This window comes from Armigeres subalbatus, chromosome 2 (genome assembly GCF_024139115.2).
Source record: "Armigeres subalbatus isolate Guangzhou_Male chromosome 2, GZ_Asu_2, whole genome shotgun sequence".
In the NCBI taxonomy this organism is placed as follows: domain Eukaryota; kingdom Metazoa; phylum Arthropoda; class Insecta; order Diptera; family Culicidae; genus Armigeres; species Armigeres subalbatus.
Window position 1 is genome coordinate 414,153,186 of NC_085140.1, and position 20,772 is coordinate 414,173,957.

Genomic DNA, 20,772 nt, shown 5'->3' on the forward strand with positions numbered 1-20,772 from the left:
ATCCCCGGAAAATTACCACAATGGCGCTGTCGGTGGAATACCCGGGTAGGTATTGGAGTTGAACCTCACATGGAAATGCGAAATGCCGATTGAAAAGTTCTACGACGGAAGGTGGAGCTATTACAAAATGGCGTCTGAGACCATTTTGAAATCCCTTGTATCTTCGACGGAAGGGCGGAGAATACAAAACAAATAGCTACCGGTGGAAAGACGGATAGCGTAACATCTATCGGAAAGGCCAGAGTTAGATTGAATTTGTTTTACTGAAGGAAAACAATATTTACACAAAATGGTGGCACAAATCAATTCCCGACGGAAGGGCGGAGAATGTGCTAGAAACCACGGCAGAAGGACGAAAGGTTTCAAACTGATAACTTATGTGTATTTTCTCCGACGGAAGGACGGATAGATAATACACAACGGCTTCCGATGGAAACACAGAAACTGTCAAAATTTCAATGATTTTATTGAGGTTTAGAAAGAGTGACGATTTCGGGATTGTCCCAAATAGAAAATTTTCAAAATGTCATAATAGATTTAAAGAACTATATTATACTCCAAGAGTTCCACCTCCTGTCAGCAAACTTTCAGAATCTATGGCATTTCAAGCGAAACCGCTTATAGACTTTATGAAAGAACTTGACATGTTTTAGGACGGCACCAAGAAAAAGAAAAGCAACGGTTTCGGCGCCTAAAACCGGCAAAATGAGAGCCAGATTTGCGTCTGTTGTGCAGGATTTGGAAATGGAAAGGAATCGAAGCGCTGCCCTGGCTGAAGAGCTTCGGAAACTTCGGGAAGTGCAAAATTCCAAAGATAATATTGGGAGTCTGGTTAGTGGATCAGAAACTGGTAACGATTTTGACAATGGAGCTGGTCCTTCTAGCACCCGTGCAGAGCTTTCTACGTTGGAAGGTACACGATTTGCCTCCTCCATTAACCAACTATCAGTGTCATCCGTTAACATTCCTGAATGTAAACCACCGAAAGGGGAAGAAATCCACCGTCACAATTACGAGACGTGGAAAGACCTACTGCTGGATTCGATGTCACTAGCAGGAATCATGGATGAAAAAACCAAGTTTACGGTTTTTAAGCTAAAAGCCGGATCAGATTTACTCGAAATATTCCGGAACACAAAGTCGGGTCATGATGCACCAGATGTTAAGGATTTCCCCTTTTCTAATGCCTTGCACAGGCTGCAAGCTTATTTTGGATCGGGATCCGACGTAATGCTGCAACGTAGAAAGTTGGCGTTGATGACACAAATGGATGGTGAAACTGATTTGCATTTCATCACCCGAGTTGGAACCACTGCCCGCCTCTGTGATTTCGGAGACGGTAAAGAATTCGACGAAATCGTTGCTACAGTCGCGGGACATGCCAAGAATAAGGAAGTTCGTACTACAGCGCTTAGAATGCTTAGCCGGGGTGGTACGTTTACTGACCTTATTGATGAGATTCGGCAAATTGAAGCGGTGCGTATAAACGAGGAATATTACGCACTCAAACACGGTAAGCAGGAGCCAGCCATGATCGCTCAAGTGAGTAGATATCAACAGGGAAACTTAACATCGAAACGTCCTTCAAACATACGTAGCTCCCAAGGAAGATTCAGGACCAAACGGGCAGGCTTCAACCGAACCGCAGCCCGATTCGAACGACGCACGGGTAAACAATCGTTTGCTGGAAGCGAAGCAGAACGCCCCCCTCGCGCAGCATTACAAGCTACATCAGCCGGACAGAGCTGCTGGCGATGCTTCAGCTTTTATCATTTACCTTCGGAGTGTCCAGCAAAGGACAAATCTTGTCGGAATTGTGGTCGCATTGGGCATTTTCAAAGGGCGTGCCGAACGACTTTGCCCAGTTCATCCTCGTCGAAACAATTATTATCAGGATCAGAGCCCATAGGATCACAACGTATCTCAGCAGTCGGAAAATTGGAAGATGATGTGCAGCCTACAAATGAAGTGAGTGAATGCGAATAATTATTGAGAACATTGACACGTTTTATACACTGTTTTTAAGTTAATTCCATTTTACATACCTTGAATATCAAGATTAATTTGCTCGCCTTTGCAGTCGTCTTTCTTTATCAACGTTTGTTTGTAAATTTGTCAATGATTATAATCGAATGATGACAGATGACTATAGTTCTTCGATACGATGTTGCTTTTTCGAACATAAAAAAAACATATTTCGGAGAAGATTCTAAATTATGTTTCGACGTGAAGTTGTCGCGTTTTAATTGATTTAAACGATTGAGTTATGTTTATGAATGTTTAATAAATATAATAACAAGTAGATAAGAGCATCGTGTCTTTGTTCATTGACGTGAAAGATACCATTTAATGATAATGTATTATACAGCAGGAACGTTCCAATAAAGCTGAAGGCCTTGTTGAAGGCTGTGCTTCGGTTAAAATCACAACATTTGATTTCATCGAGAGACTATTCCACAAGGTAGTAAAAGTATATTACAAACAATTGAATCTTTGGTTGAAAAGTACATATCAATTTCAGGAAGAATCCCACGCGTTGACAGTATCATCTGATTCATTACTAATAGCATCTATTAGGAACGTCGAAGAAGACTTGATCCAGTGTGAAGTGGCGGGTCTAAGATGTACTTTTTTAATTGATTCAGGCGCACAAGTTAACACGTTTACGGAAGACCAGTTTAAAGTGTTAATCGCAAATGAAGATTGTGTGGGCAAAGTGATCAACGTACAGGATGGGTCGAATTGTTCAATACGGGCTTATGCAGCCATGGGTAACATAAAGGTGTTGGCAACCTTCGAGGCACCCTTGTATATCAGCGACGACCGACCGATATATATCGAAAAGTTCTATGTAGTTAATGAGTATCGGTCCTTGTTGAGCAGAGCTACAGCAAGTAGATATTGTGTCCTCATGCTTGGCCTCAAGGTTCCCGTCAACTCTGATGTTAGGAGGGATAATGCGTCGTGGAATATCATCGATCGGAGTCTTCTGGGCGTAGCTTCCGTAGTTAAGGAAGGAGTGTTCCCTAAGTTCAATGTGCCACCTGTTAGGATTTCTTATAACAGAAATGAGGTCCCATGTAGGAATATTTTTATGAATATCCCTCACGCTATGAAGCCTTTGGTACAGCAGAGATTGAGCCAATTAGTGGAAGCAGACATAATTGAAAGTGTGACTGACGACATGGATACCTCATTTTGTTCGTCCATGCTTGTTGTCCCTAAAGGTAAATCGGATATACGCTTGGTTATCGATTTGAGAGGGCCAAACCGGTATATCAACAGAACACCTTTTCCAACGCCTACACTCGAGAAAATTCTGGTTGAGCTTGATGGGGCAACCTGGTTTTCCACCATTGACTTATCAAACGCGTTCTTCCATATCGAGCTTCATGAGAGTTCACGTCATCTGACGAATTTCTTTACTGAATTCGGCATGTATAGATTCGTTCGTCTACCATTTGGGCTCTGTAATGCGCCCGATATATTCCAGGAAACTTTGCAACGTCAGATATTAGGTGGTTGCAAGGGAGTAAGGAATTACCAGGATGACATATTGGTGTTCGGAGCTTCAAAAGAAGAGCACGACGCTAACCTGACGGTTGTCATGGAACGTTTGCGTGATCATAATGTAAGACTCAACGAATCTAAGTGTGTTTTTTCAAGCAACTCCGTTAAGTTCGTGGGCTTCATCCTGACTAGTGACGGTTGGACAATGGAGGAAGAGAAGGTCAGCGCTGTCAAAAATTTCCGGCGGCCCACTAGCTGTTCAGAAGTAAAGAGTTTCCTGGGGCTAGTGACGTTCGCGGATAAATTTATCTTGAATCGAGCGGACAGAACGGAAAAGTTACGTCTCCTTGCAAACTCTGATAAGTTTTACTGGACACAAGAGGAGGAGAACGAATTCACTTACCTAAAACATGAGGCATTGAATACCATAAGGAAGCTGGGTTATTACAAAGCAGAGGATAGGACTGAACTATTTGTCGATGCATCACCCATTGGACTAGGGGCGGTGTTAGTGCAATACGACGAATCTGGAAATGCACGGATTATCGCGTGTGCATCCAAAGCCCTCACATCGACGGAGCAAAAGTATCCGCATTCGCACAAGGAGGCATTAGCAGTAGTCTGGGGCGTCGAAAGATTTTCATTCTATCTTCTCGGTCGCTATTTTGTCATCAGGACAGATGCCGAGGCTAATGAGTATATCTTTAGCTCAACTTATCGATTAGGCAAACGGGCAGTGTCACGAGCGGAAGCGTGGGCACTTCGTTTACAACCATACGACTTTGCAATGAAGAGAGTGACAGGCGAGCAGAATGTGGCCGACGCTTTATCACGGTTGATTCAGGAAACGCAAACGGCTACACCATTCCAGGAGGACGACGAGAATCACTTCCTGTTTGCTCTAGATGCAGGATGTATGGCCATGACATGGGAAGAAATAGAACAAAAATCAGAGGAAGATGCAGAGCTTCAACAAATACGAGATGCTGTTATAGCTAAGCAATGGCCCCATGGATTACGTAGGTTCGAAGTACAAAAGGATCATCTTCATGTACTAGGACCTCTTGTCTTCAACGATGGTAAATCAGTGTTGCCAATCAAGCTGCGTTTCAAAGCTATGGAACTAGCACACAGTGGCCACGTGGGAGAAACTGCGATGAAGAGAATCATGCGTGAGTTTTTCTGGTGGCCGGGGATGGCCTCAGACGTTGTTAAGTTCGTAAAACGGTGTGAGACCTGTGCTATGTTGTCAAGGAAGAGTCCCCCAGTTCTCCTATCTTCACGCGAACTTCCGGAAGGGCCATGGGAGATTCTTCAGATTGACTTTCTCTCGGTCCCTACGGTTGGTTCTGGTCACTTCTTGGTGGTAGTCGATACTTATTCACGCTACCTGTCGGTTGTGCAGATGAAGCAAACAGATGCAAACAGTACCAATGCAGCTTTGTGCGAAGTGTTCAAGACCTGGGGGTGTCCGAAAATAATCCAAAGTGATAATGGGTCCCCCTTTCAAAGTACCGCCTTTGTGGATTTTTGGGAACAAAAAGGAGTACGAGTGCGAAAGGCGATCCCCCTCTGTCCTCAAACCAATGGTTTGGTTGAGAGACAGAATCAGGGATTATTAAAAGCTATGGCAGGATCCAAAATCGATGGGGTAAATTGGAAGCTAGCCTTGCAGCGCTATGTACATCACCACAATACCTTGGTTCCCCACTCACGGTTGCTTGTTACTCCGTTCGAATTAATGACGGGTTGGAAATTTCGGGGAACATTCCCAAGCCTCTGGTGTAATGTCAATAAAGATTTGGACAGAATTGATATAAGAGAAAGCGACGCTGAGTCTAAGTTGGTAAGCAAGCAACATGCTGACTCATCACGTGGAGCTAAAAGCTCTAATATTGGAGTTGGTGACAGAGTTTTGATTTTGCAACAAAAGCGTAACAAGATAGATCCTAATTTCTCTTCCGAGCAGTTTAAAGTTGTCTCAAGAGTTGGGCCGAAAATTATTGTAGTCAGCAACAACGGTGTTCAATATACCAGAAATGTTAACGATGTAAGGAAAGCTCCAGAAGAATCGGTCATCACATCATTTTCAGAACAACATGAGAATGATCAGAGTATTAGTGATTCGGTAACAGAAAATGATGCAGAAACGGTACGGCGGTCCCTACGTCAAAGAGATATGATAAAGAAACCAGCTAAATTTGATGATAAGTTTGTTTACCAAGTTTACAGTTAGAGTAGAGATGAAGGGCAATGTAGTACCCAAATAGAGAGAAAGGTTAAGTAATAAGAGATGTTCATATAACGAATAAAATTATTGTTAAAAAAAACAGAATAATTATACCTATCATTTGAAACCTTGGTGATTCCTAATTTCACATAATATGGACAACAGGAAATTCATTGCGATATGTAGACAACCCTGTATTCGACTTTACCACTTCATATCTCTGCTTCGACTCATCTCCGTGGTAACGAATACTTCTACAGCTCAAATCACGACGAGAAGTACTATAAGCTTTACACACACTAACAACGTAATGCATTACACACATCAGTATAATGCCGAACTCTACGTCGTAGCATCGAACGAACTTTACTTCATTCTCTCGATCAAGTTTGGACCGTGTGGTCGCGCTCGTGAGTCGGTAGGTAAGGAGCGAAAAAAAAAATAAGATGGAGTCGGACAGTTCGAATGGGAGTCAGCCGGAGGTTTGTCCGGAATCCCCGGAAAATTACCACAACTACTAGGTGACTTTTGTTCAATACCAGAGCACACTATTTCTTGAAAATGAAAACAATTGAATTTTCCACTTTTAAAACTTATAACTACCTCGTAAATTGCTTCGTTCCATCCCAGTTATAGTTGAGGATAAAAAAGCAATTGCTTTTCAATAGAATGGTGCATCGTTTCCACTGATCCAATCCCATTGTTTTCTCATTGCCAGCGCCAACGTAATGGGAAGCTTCGTGTCTGGCGACATAAAAACCTTTATTCCCATATTTTCCACCCACAATCACTCGTGTTATGAGTGCGCCCATTCCATTACAGAAAACTAACCTCAGCGCCAAACAGCACTATCGCCTCTCCCCGTTTCCGTAATGAGCTCAGTCAGCTCGCAGTTCGACGAGCAGGGGAAAAAATTCAAGGATGCCATCGACGACAGTATATATGGAGCGACCTCGTCCCGGCCTTTCCGTTGTTTTCATTTTCTTTTATCGGCGGATGACTGATGACTACCGAGAACGGATTGACGATGGGAACGGCCTCCATTGCAAGGCACTCCCTCGCATAAATTGAAAGATAGACAAATGAACGGAAGAGCTTTTCCTGTCTATAGTCTATACCCCTCTTGGCTCCAGCTTGCGAGCTGGATATGCTGACTGGCAAGAAAGTAAAGCCGTATAGCGAATCCGTGGCATAAATACAAAACAATTCTCTATATCTCATATACGGCTCGACGCCGACCGGATGTCCTTGTGGGATTGTGGATCTGCGTGGGAGTTGACGGAAAAAGTGCTGGGAGAAGAGTTTTCGAGCGTGATGTGAATGAAGGCGGCGGGAACCGTACACGGAACGTGGAGCATCCTTCTCCGGTTGTTGGGTGGAAAATTGTGCCTTCCATTCGAAGGCGGCTTAATTCATGGAGTTTGTAATGAAGTCGCAAGACGAGCCGCGATGCTGATTGGGACAGATTCTTTTCCATTCTAATGGGAAATTCGTGCTCTATGAAACTTTTGTGATGGTAATGTGGAATTTGCGAAACAAAATGATTGATTATGAAAATGTAATCACGATCTCACGTTCAGGTTGTTCAAAACGACGAAGTTGAGGTTAGGCAAAACATTATTTGTTTGAAATTTGTTTCATCATCATAAAACCGCTAGCACGTATTGCATTGAGGGTACGCACCCGGTGTGTGCAAAAGCTTAAAAATTTACAGCATTTTTTGGTTTGTTTCACTGAATGACGATAGTCGTTTGTGTATGTATGACCTGAGATATAAAACTGAGAGTTCTCTTAGTTGTAACGAAATAATTGCCATAATCGAACAACAAAATTGTAACGAATGGCTATCACCTGAGACGAGACCTGCAAAGAGGAAAAAATGTAACTTCAGCTGCTGCCAGTCAACTGCTGTCACGAACTGTCAGGTGCAACCAGCAGCTTTTTGAGTGAAAGTATTGGTATCCCAAATAAAATATTCCACATCATTTTGTTTTACCAAGACTTTTTTACTTTAACGAGTATTCCAAACCTTCCGTTTAGCTTGTTAATAATCAGTAATAAACCTGTGTTTTGTTCCCGGTATAAAAATCCTTATGAAAATGAATTAACTATTTCGTGAATTAGATACACTTTTATTGTGCTCAGAAGGGTCCACCTGGGGCTTAGGTGAAACAGTCAAGTAAACAGTTGAAACTCGATGGTCAACTGTGATGAAAAGAAGAACAAGTGTCAAAACAAGAGAAAAGAAGCAGCGTCTTTGCAGGTCTCGTCTCAGGCTATCACTACATTCCAAACAGGATTTTGTTTGAAAACTTATCGAGGTATAACACATGTTTACTGGTAGCACTTTGTGTAGAGGCACTTTGTACATCTTAGGTTAGTGACAGGGCAGACAATAGTCATTTTCGTCGTATGAAGAAAGCGAATAACTAGTATTCGTCATAACATTGAATAACGCAACACCTATTTGGTTTTTTTCGTGCCGCATGGCTACCACGAAGATATACGCGCAACCGAAAGTCATGACGATTTTCGTGATTTTCGTGTCGCCAATAGCGACTGAATCGTTGTACAAAGTGCTTGAATCGTGTCACGATTGTCACATCGCTGTTTAGGGGAACCTTAAATGTATCGAAAACATTTATAACGCCTTTATACGTCAATTTAAATTCATTATTACAAAGGTTTAGGAAAATCTTCGAGTGACAGCTGCTGCTTGAAGAATAAAATCCGTCATAACATATTGGTACAGTTACTACAGTTGCAGATAATAGCAAATTTGAATTTATTATTCGATGTTTTTGGGAAAATGCGTCTCCTGAAAAAAATGCTCAATGGACACGTACCACTTTCGCTAGCACCGGTTCATATATTATTGATATAGGGTATCTGTTCCATTATTAATAACATGCTCCTATATCAATGACATTCGCAAAACAGGCAATTTAGGCTCAATTTGTGTCGTGTTTTGTTGTTTTTCCGACGTGCTCACTGCTGAAAAAATCACAAAAATGAGAAACAAAACAAATAGCGCACCAATTCTTTGTTTTCGAATGGTATTGATTTGGGTACATGGTATGAATTCAAGGAGCAGTTCCCCTATTTGAAATCATATCATAATCATCTGAAATATCGAAAAATAGAAGCATCTTTATGAAAAAACGTATGGCTATGGTGTTAATTCTCACGTTGGAAGACGTATAACACTGGATATGGCTTTAGTGAGAGAAAAACCCTACATATCTGTGAGGAGAGGTGGGATTTTCAACCCACATAAATTTCGAGCACAATTACTGTATTGCTTCAAAGTTGATATGGTAACCTCCGGTTATTATAATACCGGACAATGCTTGTTGTAAATATGTGTACCAGCTAACAACATTGCACACGAGGGTGATTGATCAATTAAAGCAAAACCTATTATATGAGGGACGTTCTAGGAACTGTAGACAACGAACAAAGCCCCTAGTGGGTTGGTGAAATATTGAAACGCAAAGCTGGTCGCGAAACATGACAGACCTGCAAACCAATTAAACGCAATGCTCAGTATTCTCATGCACCAACGTTCAACTTTCACAATTTGATGTTTCAAATAATTATAGATCGAAATTCGTCTCGTCAAAAATTGATAAATTTTCAAAAACATGTTTCTGCCTTCACAATTTATTTGGAAAACCATTTAATTTTTTTTCTTTTAGGGGATCCCGTAGCGTAGTTGGCTACACGTTCGCCTCATAAGCGGACGGTCATGGGTTCGATTCCCAGCCCCTCCACCAAGCCCTTGTCAGTCGCCTGAAATTCAGCCCAAACGATGGAGTCTTGGGGTGCGCGTCTTATCGACACAGCTGCCCGATGACGACTGACAAACAGGGATGCCAGATACAATTTTTATAAGTCTGTATCAATCTCAGCTTTGAAAGTAAAGTCCAAAGTAATTTCGTTCAGAATTCCAACAAGGTTCCGTTCAAAAATCCATAAGAATTCTGTTTTGGAAGTCCAATATAATTGTGTTAATAGAATTGCTTCCTGAATCCTAAATAATTGCGTTCAGAAACCAAGATAAAGGCCTTGTTTTGGGTTTACGAACCGAGATTTCTTGGTTTTCTGAATGGAGCTCTTTTTGACTTTCGGAGGGAATTCTTCTGGGTTTTCTAATCGTTTCCTTTTGCGCTTCCTAACAAAATCCTTTTAGGGCTTCGGTAGGAAATCCCAGAAGTATTCTAAAAGGAACCAGAAGCAGGCAAAGATTCCGTTCAGAAGCCCAGAACACTCAAATCGAAAGTCCATAAGTAGTTCTTACGAAAGTCCAAAAAGATTCCGTTCGAAAGACCAAAAGTATTCCGATCGGAATTCTATAATGGTTTTGTCCAGAATCCCATCAGAATTCCGTTTGGAAGTCCAAAAGGATTTCTTTGGAAATCCCACAGTGATTCCTTTCGAAACTCGAAGGAATCCCGTTAGTAAACCCAAAAGGATTATGTTCGGACGTTCATATAATTCAGACGGATATCTTTTGGGCACCCTAATGGGCTTCGAACGGGATCATTTTAGGCTTCAAAATGGATCAATTTTGAACTTCTGAATGGAATCTTCCAAAAGGGTTCCGAAAAGAATCAAAGAATACTTCCGTTTGCAATTCTAAAAGGATTCTGTTTGGAACCCAAAAGTCATCCGGTTCAGAATCCTGAAAGGCTCTGCTCGGAATTCCAAAATGATACCAGATGGAATCTTTATAGAATTCCATACGAAAACCCCATAACGATTTTTTTTGAAATTCCGAAATGGTTTAATTGGTTAGCCCAACAGGATTCTGATTGGCAGTCCAAAGTTTTTAAGAACTGAATGTCTGTAAAAGTCTGTAACTTTAATCAAAAATCTGTATAATGTTTGTAATCTGTATGATGTCTGTATGCAAGACCAAATGTCTGTATAAATACAGACATGTCTGTATGTCTGGCATCACTGCTGACAAATTGTTCTTTTCGGAGCAGGCTACTGTCATGCTATTGCTTAGCCCATCGCCAAATCGTAGCCAGGATGTCCCGGGCACAATTTTTTTTTCATACTACTTTTTAATGATGACAGCGGTCTATATCTATTGATGACGATGACACCGCGCTTGTCACAGGCTCGTTTCGGAGGCATTCCTCCAACGTACCCGGATAAATGGCAACCGAACTATGCAACGAGCAATTGACACAATGGACTCACGATGAGATGGACCCGGCAATGATGACAACAACGAATGTCTAAAAATAGATTCTGTGTGGATTTTGTATACAACAGAATACCACAGTAGAATACGGCACAGTAGCAGTTAAGGAACGCAGAGTGCCTATCAAATAAAGAAAAAAAAATCTTCAATTAATTTATTTCGATTTCACGAATGCCAACGAATGCAAGAAGAAGAAAACGAATTTAAATCAACAAAAATCGGTCCGCCCATGGTTGAGTGGTGTGTGATCGTACAAATTCCAATTTTGTTTTGTCTATATAAAAAGATGGTCAAAAATTGTCAGTACCATACAAAATATATGACACTTTGTCACATATTTCACATATTTCTTTAGTCTTATGTCCGATTTATTACCTTTATGGCTCATGCGAAAGATAATGAGTATGTTTGACAGAATACATTCTTATTGGAAAGCATGTTGAAATTTGAACCAAGGTTTAACTTGTTGTCCAAATTTAACATAACGTAGATTCTTTTTTATTTCGAAGTATTTTTTTTTTTTGCATAACCGTATACCATGAAAATAACCTAACACTGCTCCATTTCTAAAATTTAGATTCGAAAAACATACGAAAACGACTGAAATAAAACAAATCGGGGGAGATCCCCCAGCTCCGAACACCTCCCGAAACCGAACAATTCTCAAAACAACACTTGCAGAGGTCCCTCCACCATCTTATGTAGTACAAAAGAAAGCTATTAAAAAGTCCAGCAAAATTTGAAACTGAACAAAAATTCCAAACAAATTTCATGTTTCGCCTTACTTTAGAAGGTTTCAACAATATTTTAATTCAAACAAATGCTTTCTGATTATGTGAAAATGGTCGATATGAACTATATTTTAAACAACGATCATGATTTGTTCGATATATAATGTAACTATGGTGCAAAATCAATTTCTGAATCCAGTAGCTGTCCCCCGGGTCCGGACAGTGATATTTTAAGTGTGATCAAATAGCCATTCTAAAATAGCCAACGGCAACGCATGGGGACTTGAACAACACGTTAGCACGGAATGGACAGCCTATAGGAGCACATTCTCTACCGGAATTTAAAGGTGACTACAAGCAATGGCTACCGTTTAAGTCTACGTATGTGTCGCTGATCCACGATTCCGGAGAGCTCAGCGACGTTTAAAAGTTCCACTATCTAGTTTTTTTTTATTTATTTATTACCAGACTAAGGCCGAAGTGGCCTGTGCAGTACATAAAAGTCTTCTCCATTCAGCTCTGTCCATGGCTACACATCACCAACCACGCAGTCCACTATCCAAAGTCGGCATTCAAAGGGGAAGGTGCGAAACTTATTGAATAACTAACGCTCACCAATGACAACTATCTCGGAGTACGATTACGAAGCGGTATTCCAACGAAGAGACATCTACAGGCTGATGGAATATCCGAAGGTGAAGAAGGAGTTGTATGCTCTGGTTGATGAATTCGAACAGCGGTTGAAAATCGTAAATCATTTAGGAGGGAAGACCAACGACTGGGGTGCAATGATTGTTCACTGGATGTGCTCCAAATTGGACACAAAGACACTTCAACTTTGGGAATACCACGCTGCGTCTATCAAGGATCCGACGTTCACGATGTTGGTGAATTTCCTGGAAAAAAAGACAAGTGTTCTCGAAGCGGTTTCGTCGAACGTCGAATTGAAGGGCAGTATGCAGAAGGTGGAAGTGAAGCGTTAGAAGGTTATCGTTCATTCGGTTACCGATGGGGATTAAAGTTCTCTAGCCTGTTCTTATTGTGAAGAGTCGCATTTCTTAGGAAGACGCGGCAATTTTTTGAAAATGACTCTAAAGGAGAGGCTGCACTGCCCATGATCGCATATTTGTAACACTCGCATTTTTGTTCATTTGGTAAAAAGCCTGTGAATCGTCCAGAAAGCTCAATTTCCTGCATCTTGTCCCACAACAGTAAAATAGGATTTGCTATCTTGCTTATCTGTGGTAAGCTGGAACTGATTTAGTTTTTGGGGAGGATTGACAAACGATTTACAAAATCAACCAAAATGCAAATGTTACAAATATGCGATCATGGGCAGTGCAGTTCATCAACAACAAGCGGCTTTGTAGCAATTGCATGAAGTCTGGACATTGGGTACGGGATTGCGCATCAAAGTTCAGCTGCCGAGACTTGGAAAAAAGCATAATTCGTTGATTCACCAAGGATTCCCGTTAAGCAGCAGCGGTTCTGGTACTAGTGAGAACCCCGTGGGTGAATCGGAGAAGGCACGAAACGAAAAAACGGTTGCATCCAATGTGACGGCCAACAATGTGGGATTTGAAGACGAAGGCGATCAAGGAGCGGTTGGTACATACAATGTAGGGACCAAAGAGGGAAACATTTCAAGCGTACTATTGTCTACAGCGGTGCTGGTCATTTGAGAGCAACATGGAAGGAAACATTTGGCTCGAGCGTTGCTATACAGCGAGTCTCAAGATAATATTATCAGCGAGTGGTTATGCCAGATGCTAAGCTTGAAACGTCGAACAATAAGCGTGCCAATTTGTGGTGTAGGAGAAGCGGAAATACGAGCGAGATATTTGGTGAAAGCTCTAGTAAGCTCTCGCATTCAAGACTTCTCCGTAGTAATGGAGTTACTTGTTCTTCAGAAGGTGACATCGAACTTATCGTCGGCGCAAATATCCATGATGCACTGGAAGATTATATGCGGATATTGAAAAGATGTACAGGCAGATGCAAGTACATGCTGAAGACACCAGATTTCAGCGCATTTTTTCCGATTTTCTCCGGACGAACGGGTTGAGTTTTTGAGCTTTCAACGGTAACTTATGGCTTAACGGCTTCTTCATTTTTGTCGATTCGTCCTCTGCATCAACTAGCAGCCGATGAAGGAGCAGATTATCCTTTAACGGCAGCTATACTTCACGATTTTTATGTAGATGACTACATCGGTAGAGCATCCAGCAGATATGCTGATGATGAAAGGCCGTTTTACTTTGCGCAAATGGTGTTCCAATCGGTCAGAAGCTCTGGCAGGCATACCGGCCGAGAACCAGTTTATCGCTTTCTTTAGAAATAAGCCCGTACGAGAAGGTGAAGGCCTTGGGAATTACCTGGGAGCCCGGAACGGATCAACTAGGATTTTTTATGACATCATAGACAACGAGAAAGCTTGGACGATAAGAAGCATTCTGTCTTCGATAGCCAAGCTTTTAGATCCACTGGGATTGATATCGCCGGTGATCGTTTCTGCGAAAGTAATGATGCAAGATTTTGCTTTGCTCACTACAGGATGGGATGCAGCAGTTCCTGTCGAGATCAACGAGAAATGGAAGTAGTTTCACGCGCAACTAGGAGATATTTCTGAATTGTGGATCAGCAGGTTCGCTTTTGTTTTAAATTGAACTGATATTCAATTCCACTACTTCGCTGATGCTTTTATCCTAGCCTACGGTGCATGCGCACGACGAATGCAGCGGGAAGCGTACGGATCGAGCTGCTCTCTTCGTAATCGCGCGTTGCGCCGCTCAAGAGACTGACATTGCCGAGGCTGGAACTTTGCGGCGCTAAGGAAGCTGCGTTTCTACACATGAAAGTGACTATGTCTCAATCTTTTTTCTGGTCCGACAGTACAATCGCACTGCACTGGTTACGAGCCCCGCCAAATACTGTCGTCGTTTTGTTCACAACTGTCGCAATGTTAACGAGAGAAACATTTCTATCGCTCTGTATCCCGAAGAAATACAATCGGCGAAGATGGTTTTAACTCGCTTCGCTCAGGCGAAACGATTCCCGGAGCAGATCAAAGTGTTGCAACGACAACAGCGAATCCATCACAAATCGGGCCTAAAAAGGCTCTCTCCTTTCCTTGACAACGACGGAACTATCAGACATTCCGCTGTATTACCGAATCACCACCCTTTCACTGACCTTGTCGTACAGTTCTTCCATTCCCAAAACTTTCACTGCGGTCCTCAGCTCACGTGGGCTGAAATACGGCAGCAGTTTTGGCCTATACACGGAAAAAGTGTCGTCAACGCAGTGCTTCGCAAGTGCGTCATATGTTTTCGAATCAATCCAACGCCAATCCAACAGCCCATGGGACAGCTACCGGCGGGCCGCGTTCGTCCAGGACGCCCATTTTTGATCCCAGGCGTTGATAATTGCCTACCTCCTCGTAGAAACACTGCTGCACCGAAAGTGTATATTGCAGTTTTCGTTTGCTTTTCGACCAAAGCAATGCACCTCGAAATTTCTGGTGACCTGTCTACGAGTAATTTCCACTCTGTCTTACGCAGGTTCATCGGCTACCGTGGAATCCCATCCGAAATGCATTCGGACAATGCCAAAAACTTTTCTGGGGCCCGCAATGAATTGAAAGCACCATGCGATATGCTGAATAATTCGCTCAGTTACTCTGTTATCAGCAAGGAACTCTTGCTGGCATAAAATGGCAGTTCATTCCTCCTCGCGCTCCCAACTTTGGAGAATTATGGGAGGCCGCAGTGCGCTCCGTAAAAACTGCTGTGAACAAAGAAGTTCGTCTGCATAAATTGTCTTACGAAGACTTCACCACACTGTTGGTGCAAACCACCGCTACGCTGAACTCAAGACTTCTGTCGTCTCTGTCAGATGACCCCACTGAATTCGAAGCCCTTACCCCAGCTCATTTCTTAATTGGTTCAGTCATGAAAGCTCTTCCTGAGTCCAATCTGACGAACATTCCCACTAACCATCTTGACCACTACCAGCAAACCCAGCACATGTTCCAGAACTTTTGGTAAACAATACCTTACGCAGCTGCAGGTTGTTACGAAGGTCTTGTCGTTCAACTTTTAATCGAAGTCGGTAAAATTGTTGTGCTGCGAGAAGACAACCTGCCACTACTTTGCTGGCCGCTGGCAAGGATCATCAGCTTGCACCCAGGCTCAGACGGTGTAGTACGAGTTGTTACGGTGAAGACGGCGAATGGAGTATATAAGCGGGCAGTCAACCACTACCAACTGATGATGTCCACTACCAACTGATGATATGGATCAAAGAACTTCAGTGTTGCCATCGAATTTAAATTCTTAAGTGTAAGTAACCTAACTGCATGCGAAGTATAGTATACTTTTTTAATTGAAGCCGACTTAGGGTTAGCCACCCGGAGAACCAATGGCCTACAGGCCTATTTGCCTGCTAGACACGGTCGGAAAACTCCTTGAGAGGGTCATCTTTAACAGGCTGGCGATCCACATAGAAGGTGAAAACGGATTATCAAGCATGCAGTTTGGGTTTGGAAAAGGCGTCGAAGTAGCTGAAGCAGCCAAGAAGCAAAATAGGAGAGGAAACAGCTACTGCGCTGTGGTAGCCTTAGACGAGAAATATGCGTTCAACAGTGCCAGCTGGGAAGCAATAGCCAGCTCCCTACACAGGATAAATGTTCCAGGGTACCTGTGCAGAATCCTGAAGAGTTACGTCAAGAATAGGACGTTGATATACGAAAAACATGGAGGACTGAAGAGAACAGCTACCAGCGGGTGTTCCCCAAGACTCCATCAAGGCCGACGTTGTGAAACGCAATGTACGATAGGCTATTGCTGCTAACACTACCAAGAGCTGTGATGATCATTGGGTTTGCGGACGACGTGGCTCTCATGGTAATCGGAGAAACAGTAGAAGAGGTGAAAGTACGAGCAACGCTGGCGATAGAAATAATCGAAAACTGGATGTACTGGCATTGCCCCATAACAAAACTGACGTGATGATTATCAGCAACCGAAAGACAGTACAGAATAGCATGGTCAGAGAAGTCACCATCAGCTCGAAGCGAGAGATAAGGCATCTTGGGGTAATGATCGACGAACGGCTTGATTTCAATAGCCACGTCGATTATGCTTGCGAGAAGGCAGCTAAAGCTATCACAGCGTGCCATGTGTCATGTCAAACAGTTCTGCGATTAGTAGCAGTAAGAGAAGACTCCTGGCCAGCGTTTCTACGTCAATATTTAGATACGGAGCTCCCGTCTGGGCGGCAAGTGTAATCACGAGGAGAAATCTGACTCGGCTCAATAGCACCTATAGGCTGATGATGGCCATGAGAGTAGCAAGTGCATATCGTACCATATCGATGGATGCGGTTTGTGTCATAGTAAGTATGATGGGGCTCGCATGATTGCGAAAGCCGATTTGATGAGGAAGTGGTAGCAGACTTCGAACAGTAGTTCAAAAGGAAAGTGGACATATCGGCTCATTACTAACCTGTCGTTGTGGGTGGACAGAAAACAAGGGGAAGTCAACTTCTTCCTGACATAATTCCTGTCGGGTCATGAATGTTTCGGGAAGTATCTGCATAGATTCGGACACACGGAGTCTCCCCTTTGCCCGACCTGTCCGAACTGCGAGGAGACACCGGGACACGTGTTTTTCGATTGTCCTCGTAATCAGTGTTGGTAAAAACTCAAAATCTCAAAACTCATGGATGATTCAAATCAAGCGTGAGTTTAAACGCACTCATCACCTTAAAACTCATGTATGAGTTGAATCATCCATTTGAATCATCGTAGGTTTTCTTTTGTTCTCCTTCGTTAAAAACAGTGGATTGACGTTTGTCGCATATAATATTAGACACTCTTTTATGTATAAGCAATAAATTGCCCCCAAATTAATTTCAAATGCGCTTTTAAACCAAAATGATTTTTTAGCAAATGAGTGAAATGATGCGTTCTAGCATGAAAAATTCAAGCGTGATGCATTCCTTTAAAATCGCAGACGATTTCGTTCGCACGGGAACACTCGTTGATTGAGATTTATGAGTGATTTTACCAACACTGCTCGTAATATAAACCCCGAGAACATCGTGCAAGAAATGTGCAAGAGCGAGAATACGTGGAACGCAGTAGGCAGAGCGGTAACGCAGATCATAAAGTCGCTGCAGCGGAAAAGGCGTGAAGACCAGAGGGTATCTGGAAGCGTAGAACCACTGCGTCCATTGAGTTGAACTTTTGTGGTATACCCCTGATTACTCTTAACTATCTATTCGCATCTAGTAGGTTGATCACCATTTGTCAAGTAAACAACCTAAGACGCGTCTTTTCCCAGTCCGGTATAATTGAGTTAATAAAACCCACTACCTTTCCAGGATTTGCAGTCCAAATATCTCCTGGTTGCATAAAGCCACGATTTAGAAATTTAGATCGACCCTTGTACAATGCATCGCAACTGCAAAGCAGATGTTCCGAGGTTTCACGTTCCATGTTACAGAAACGACAGATATCACTCTGAATCTGGCCAATATTTTTCAAGTGATATCTGCTCGGGCAGTGTCCGGTTATTAGGCCAGTGAAGGTGCAAAGAGCTCTCTTGCTGAGCTCCAAGAGCTTTTCGGTTACTTTAACATTGGGAATTATAAATCTATTTGATTGAGCACACTTTTCGGCAACCAACCAGTTGGTCACCAACCTTTGTGCTTCCCAGGATTTCAATTCCATTTTCATAGTACAGTATGATATACCGCAGAAAGGTTCTGGGCCAATAAACTGTGTGTTTGAACCTCATTTTGCAAGCTCGTCTGCCTTTTCATTACCTTCAATGCCACAGTGTCCTGGAACCCAGTACAGATTTTCGGAGTTCTCTTGGCACACTTTTCGCAATGAAAGAATGCAGTCCCAGACAAGTTTTGATGTACATTTAAAGCTACTCAATGCTTTGAGTGCCGCTTGACTATCTGTGAAGATACAAATATTTGCATATCTATATTTCTTCTCTACACAGATATTAGCACATTTCATTATAGCAAAAATCTCCGCTTGGAACACCGTTGGATAGTTTCCCATTGCCCTTGAGATCGATATCCCAGGGCCGAAAATTCCTGCTCCCGTTTTTGTTCCTATTTTTGAGCCATCTGTGTAGAATTTTATGGAGCCGTCCCGAACAGTGGGACCTCCGACTTCCCAGTCCATACGTGATGGCTCACGTATGTAATAAGGAATGTCATAGTTCTCCACAGGTTTCATCCAGTCTCATATTCATCACTGGCCCATATTGAAAATTTTGTGAGATACTCAAGTGGCCCACTAAATCGCCTGGCTTGTATAACTTCAATCGTTTAAGTTTTTGCATATTCTTTTCCGCTTCTAACTGCACGAATTCATACAATGGTAGCAGATTTAGAATTGCATCTAACGATTTTGAAGGAGTGCTACGCATCGCTCCCGTTATAGCAATGGACTCTAACCTTTGCAGTTTTGTCAACTTCTTCTGTGCAGTAGCCTCTTTTGTTATTGGCCACCATACAAGAGCAGCATGTCAGTTTTGGACGAATAATGGAAGTATAAATCCACTTTATCATTTTTGGTCTTAAGCCCCACTTTCTTCCAAATGTTTTAGAGCATATCCAGAAGGCACTAGTTGCCTTTCCGATCGCAAACTCAATATGAGCATTCCAGTTTAGTTTAGAATCCAGAATGACTCCCAGGTATTTGACCTGTTCACTAAGCTGAATTTCTAGTCCTCCAAGCTTTAGAGCTTTTAGATCAAGTTTCCTTTTCCTAGTGAATGGTACAATTACAATTTTGGCGGATTAATGCTAAGGCCTTCCTGAATACACCACGATTGGGTAAAATTTAGAGCCCATTGCATTCTTTCAGAAATGATATTGTCGAATTTCCCCCTCACTATGATGACAATATCGTCAGCAAAGCCTACAACCTCGAAACCTTTTTCTTTCAAGCTTCCTAGAAGATCGTCTACAACTAGGGACCACATTAGTGGTGAGAGGACCCCTCCTTGAGGGCAACCTTTGGTTGCCCATACTGTAAGAGACGAACTTCCCAGCTCTGAAGAGATTTCTCTTTTTGCAAGCATGCTGTGAATCCATTTGATAATGTTCATGTCGAAGTTTCTTTTCTTCATGGCACGATCCATTGACGAATAAGAAGCGTTATCTAAAGCTCCTTCAATGTCCAAGAAAGAACAAAGTGCTATTTCTTTTACCGAAAGCGCTTTTTCCACCTTAGATACCACTGTATGAAGTGCCGTAATAGTTGACTTACCGGACTGGTAAGCAAACTGGAACTTAGACAGTGTAATTTGAGTTGATATAATCACTCAACACCTTTTCCATAGTTTTCAACAGAACTGATGAAAGACTAATGGGCCTGAATGATTTAGGATGCGTCTTATCTCGCTTTCCTACTTTTGGTATGAAAATAACTTTTACTTTCCTCCATGAAGATGGAATATAATTGAGTCTTAGACTTGCCTTGAAAATCTCAATTAACGGCGGAATCTGCACTGATTCTCCGTTTTGAAGCATTGCTGGAATTATTCCGTCCGGTCCGGCAGATTTATAAGGCTCAAAAGATCTCACTGCATTCTCTACCCTGACTTTCGTAAAGATATCGTCAGCCAAGGCTTGTGCAACATTTTTCCCATCATCAGACATTTCAGTTAGTCTTGCTGAACATCTTTGACTTTCAAACGAACCACTTGTTGTTGGGTCTACATACATAATCGATCCAGGAAAATGGGTTTCCATAATCAACTTTAATGTTTTACCAGAAGTTTGTGTGGAAAATCCATCATTTTTTTTTCAGATTCCCTAGTTCATTAGTATGATCTTTTGCAAGTGCCCTCTGAAGTCTCGCGACTTCTGGAATATTGCTAATATTTTCACACGTTTGAACCCACGATCTTCTTTTGGACTTTCTTATTTCGTTTCGTCGATTACGAGCACGGTCGATTACGGAGAAGCTTCCGCCGTCGGGGAACTTCCCGTTGTTGGTGTAGGATAGATTCGCCGCCAGGGACTAACTGAGTATACCGCGATCGAGCCGGGATGGC

General features: G+C 42.4%; 1 protein-coding gene across 2 annotated transcripts in view; it reads right to left on the minus strand.

The window, feature by feature from the left end:
- LOC134213383 (uncharacterized) overlaps positions 1–20,772 on the minus strand; it is a 558,528-nt gene that overhangs the window by 490,121 nt on the left and 47,635 nt on the right. The window contains exon 1 of one of the 2 annotated variants that reach the window (XM_062692396.1): positions 1,778–1,917. The exons of the other annotated variant lie outside the window; for it this stretch is intronic. The gene's annotated coding sequence lies outside the window, so the exon portion shown is untranslated. Of the gene's footprint in view, positions 1–1,777; positions 1,918–20,772 lie in introns of those variants that run through there. 2 annotated transcript variants of the gene reach the window in all.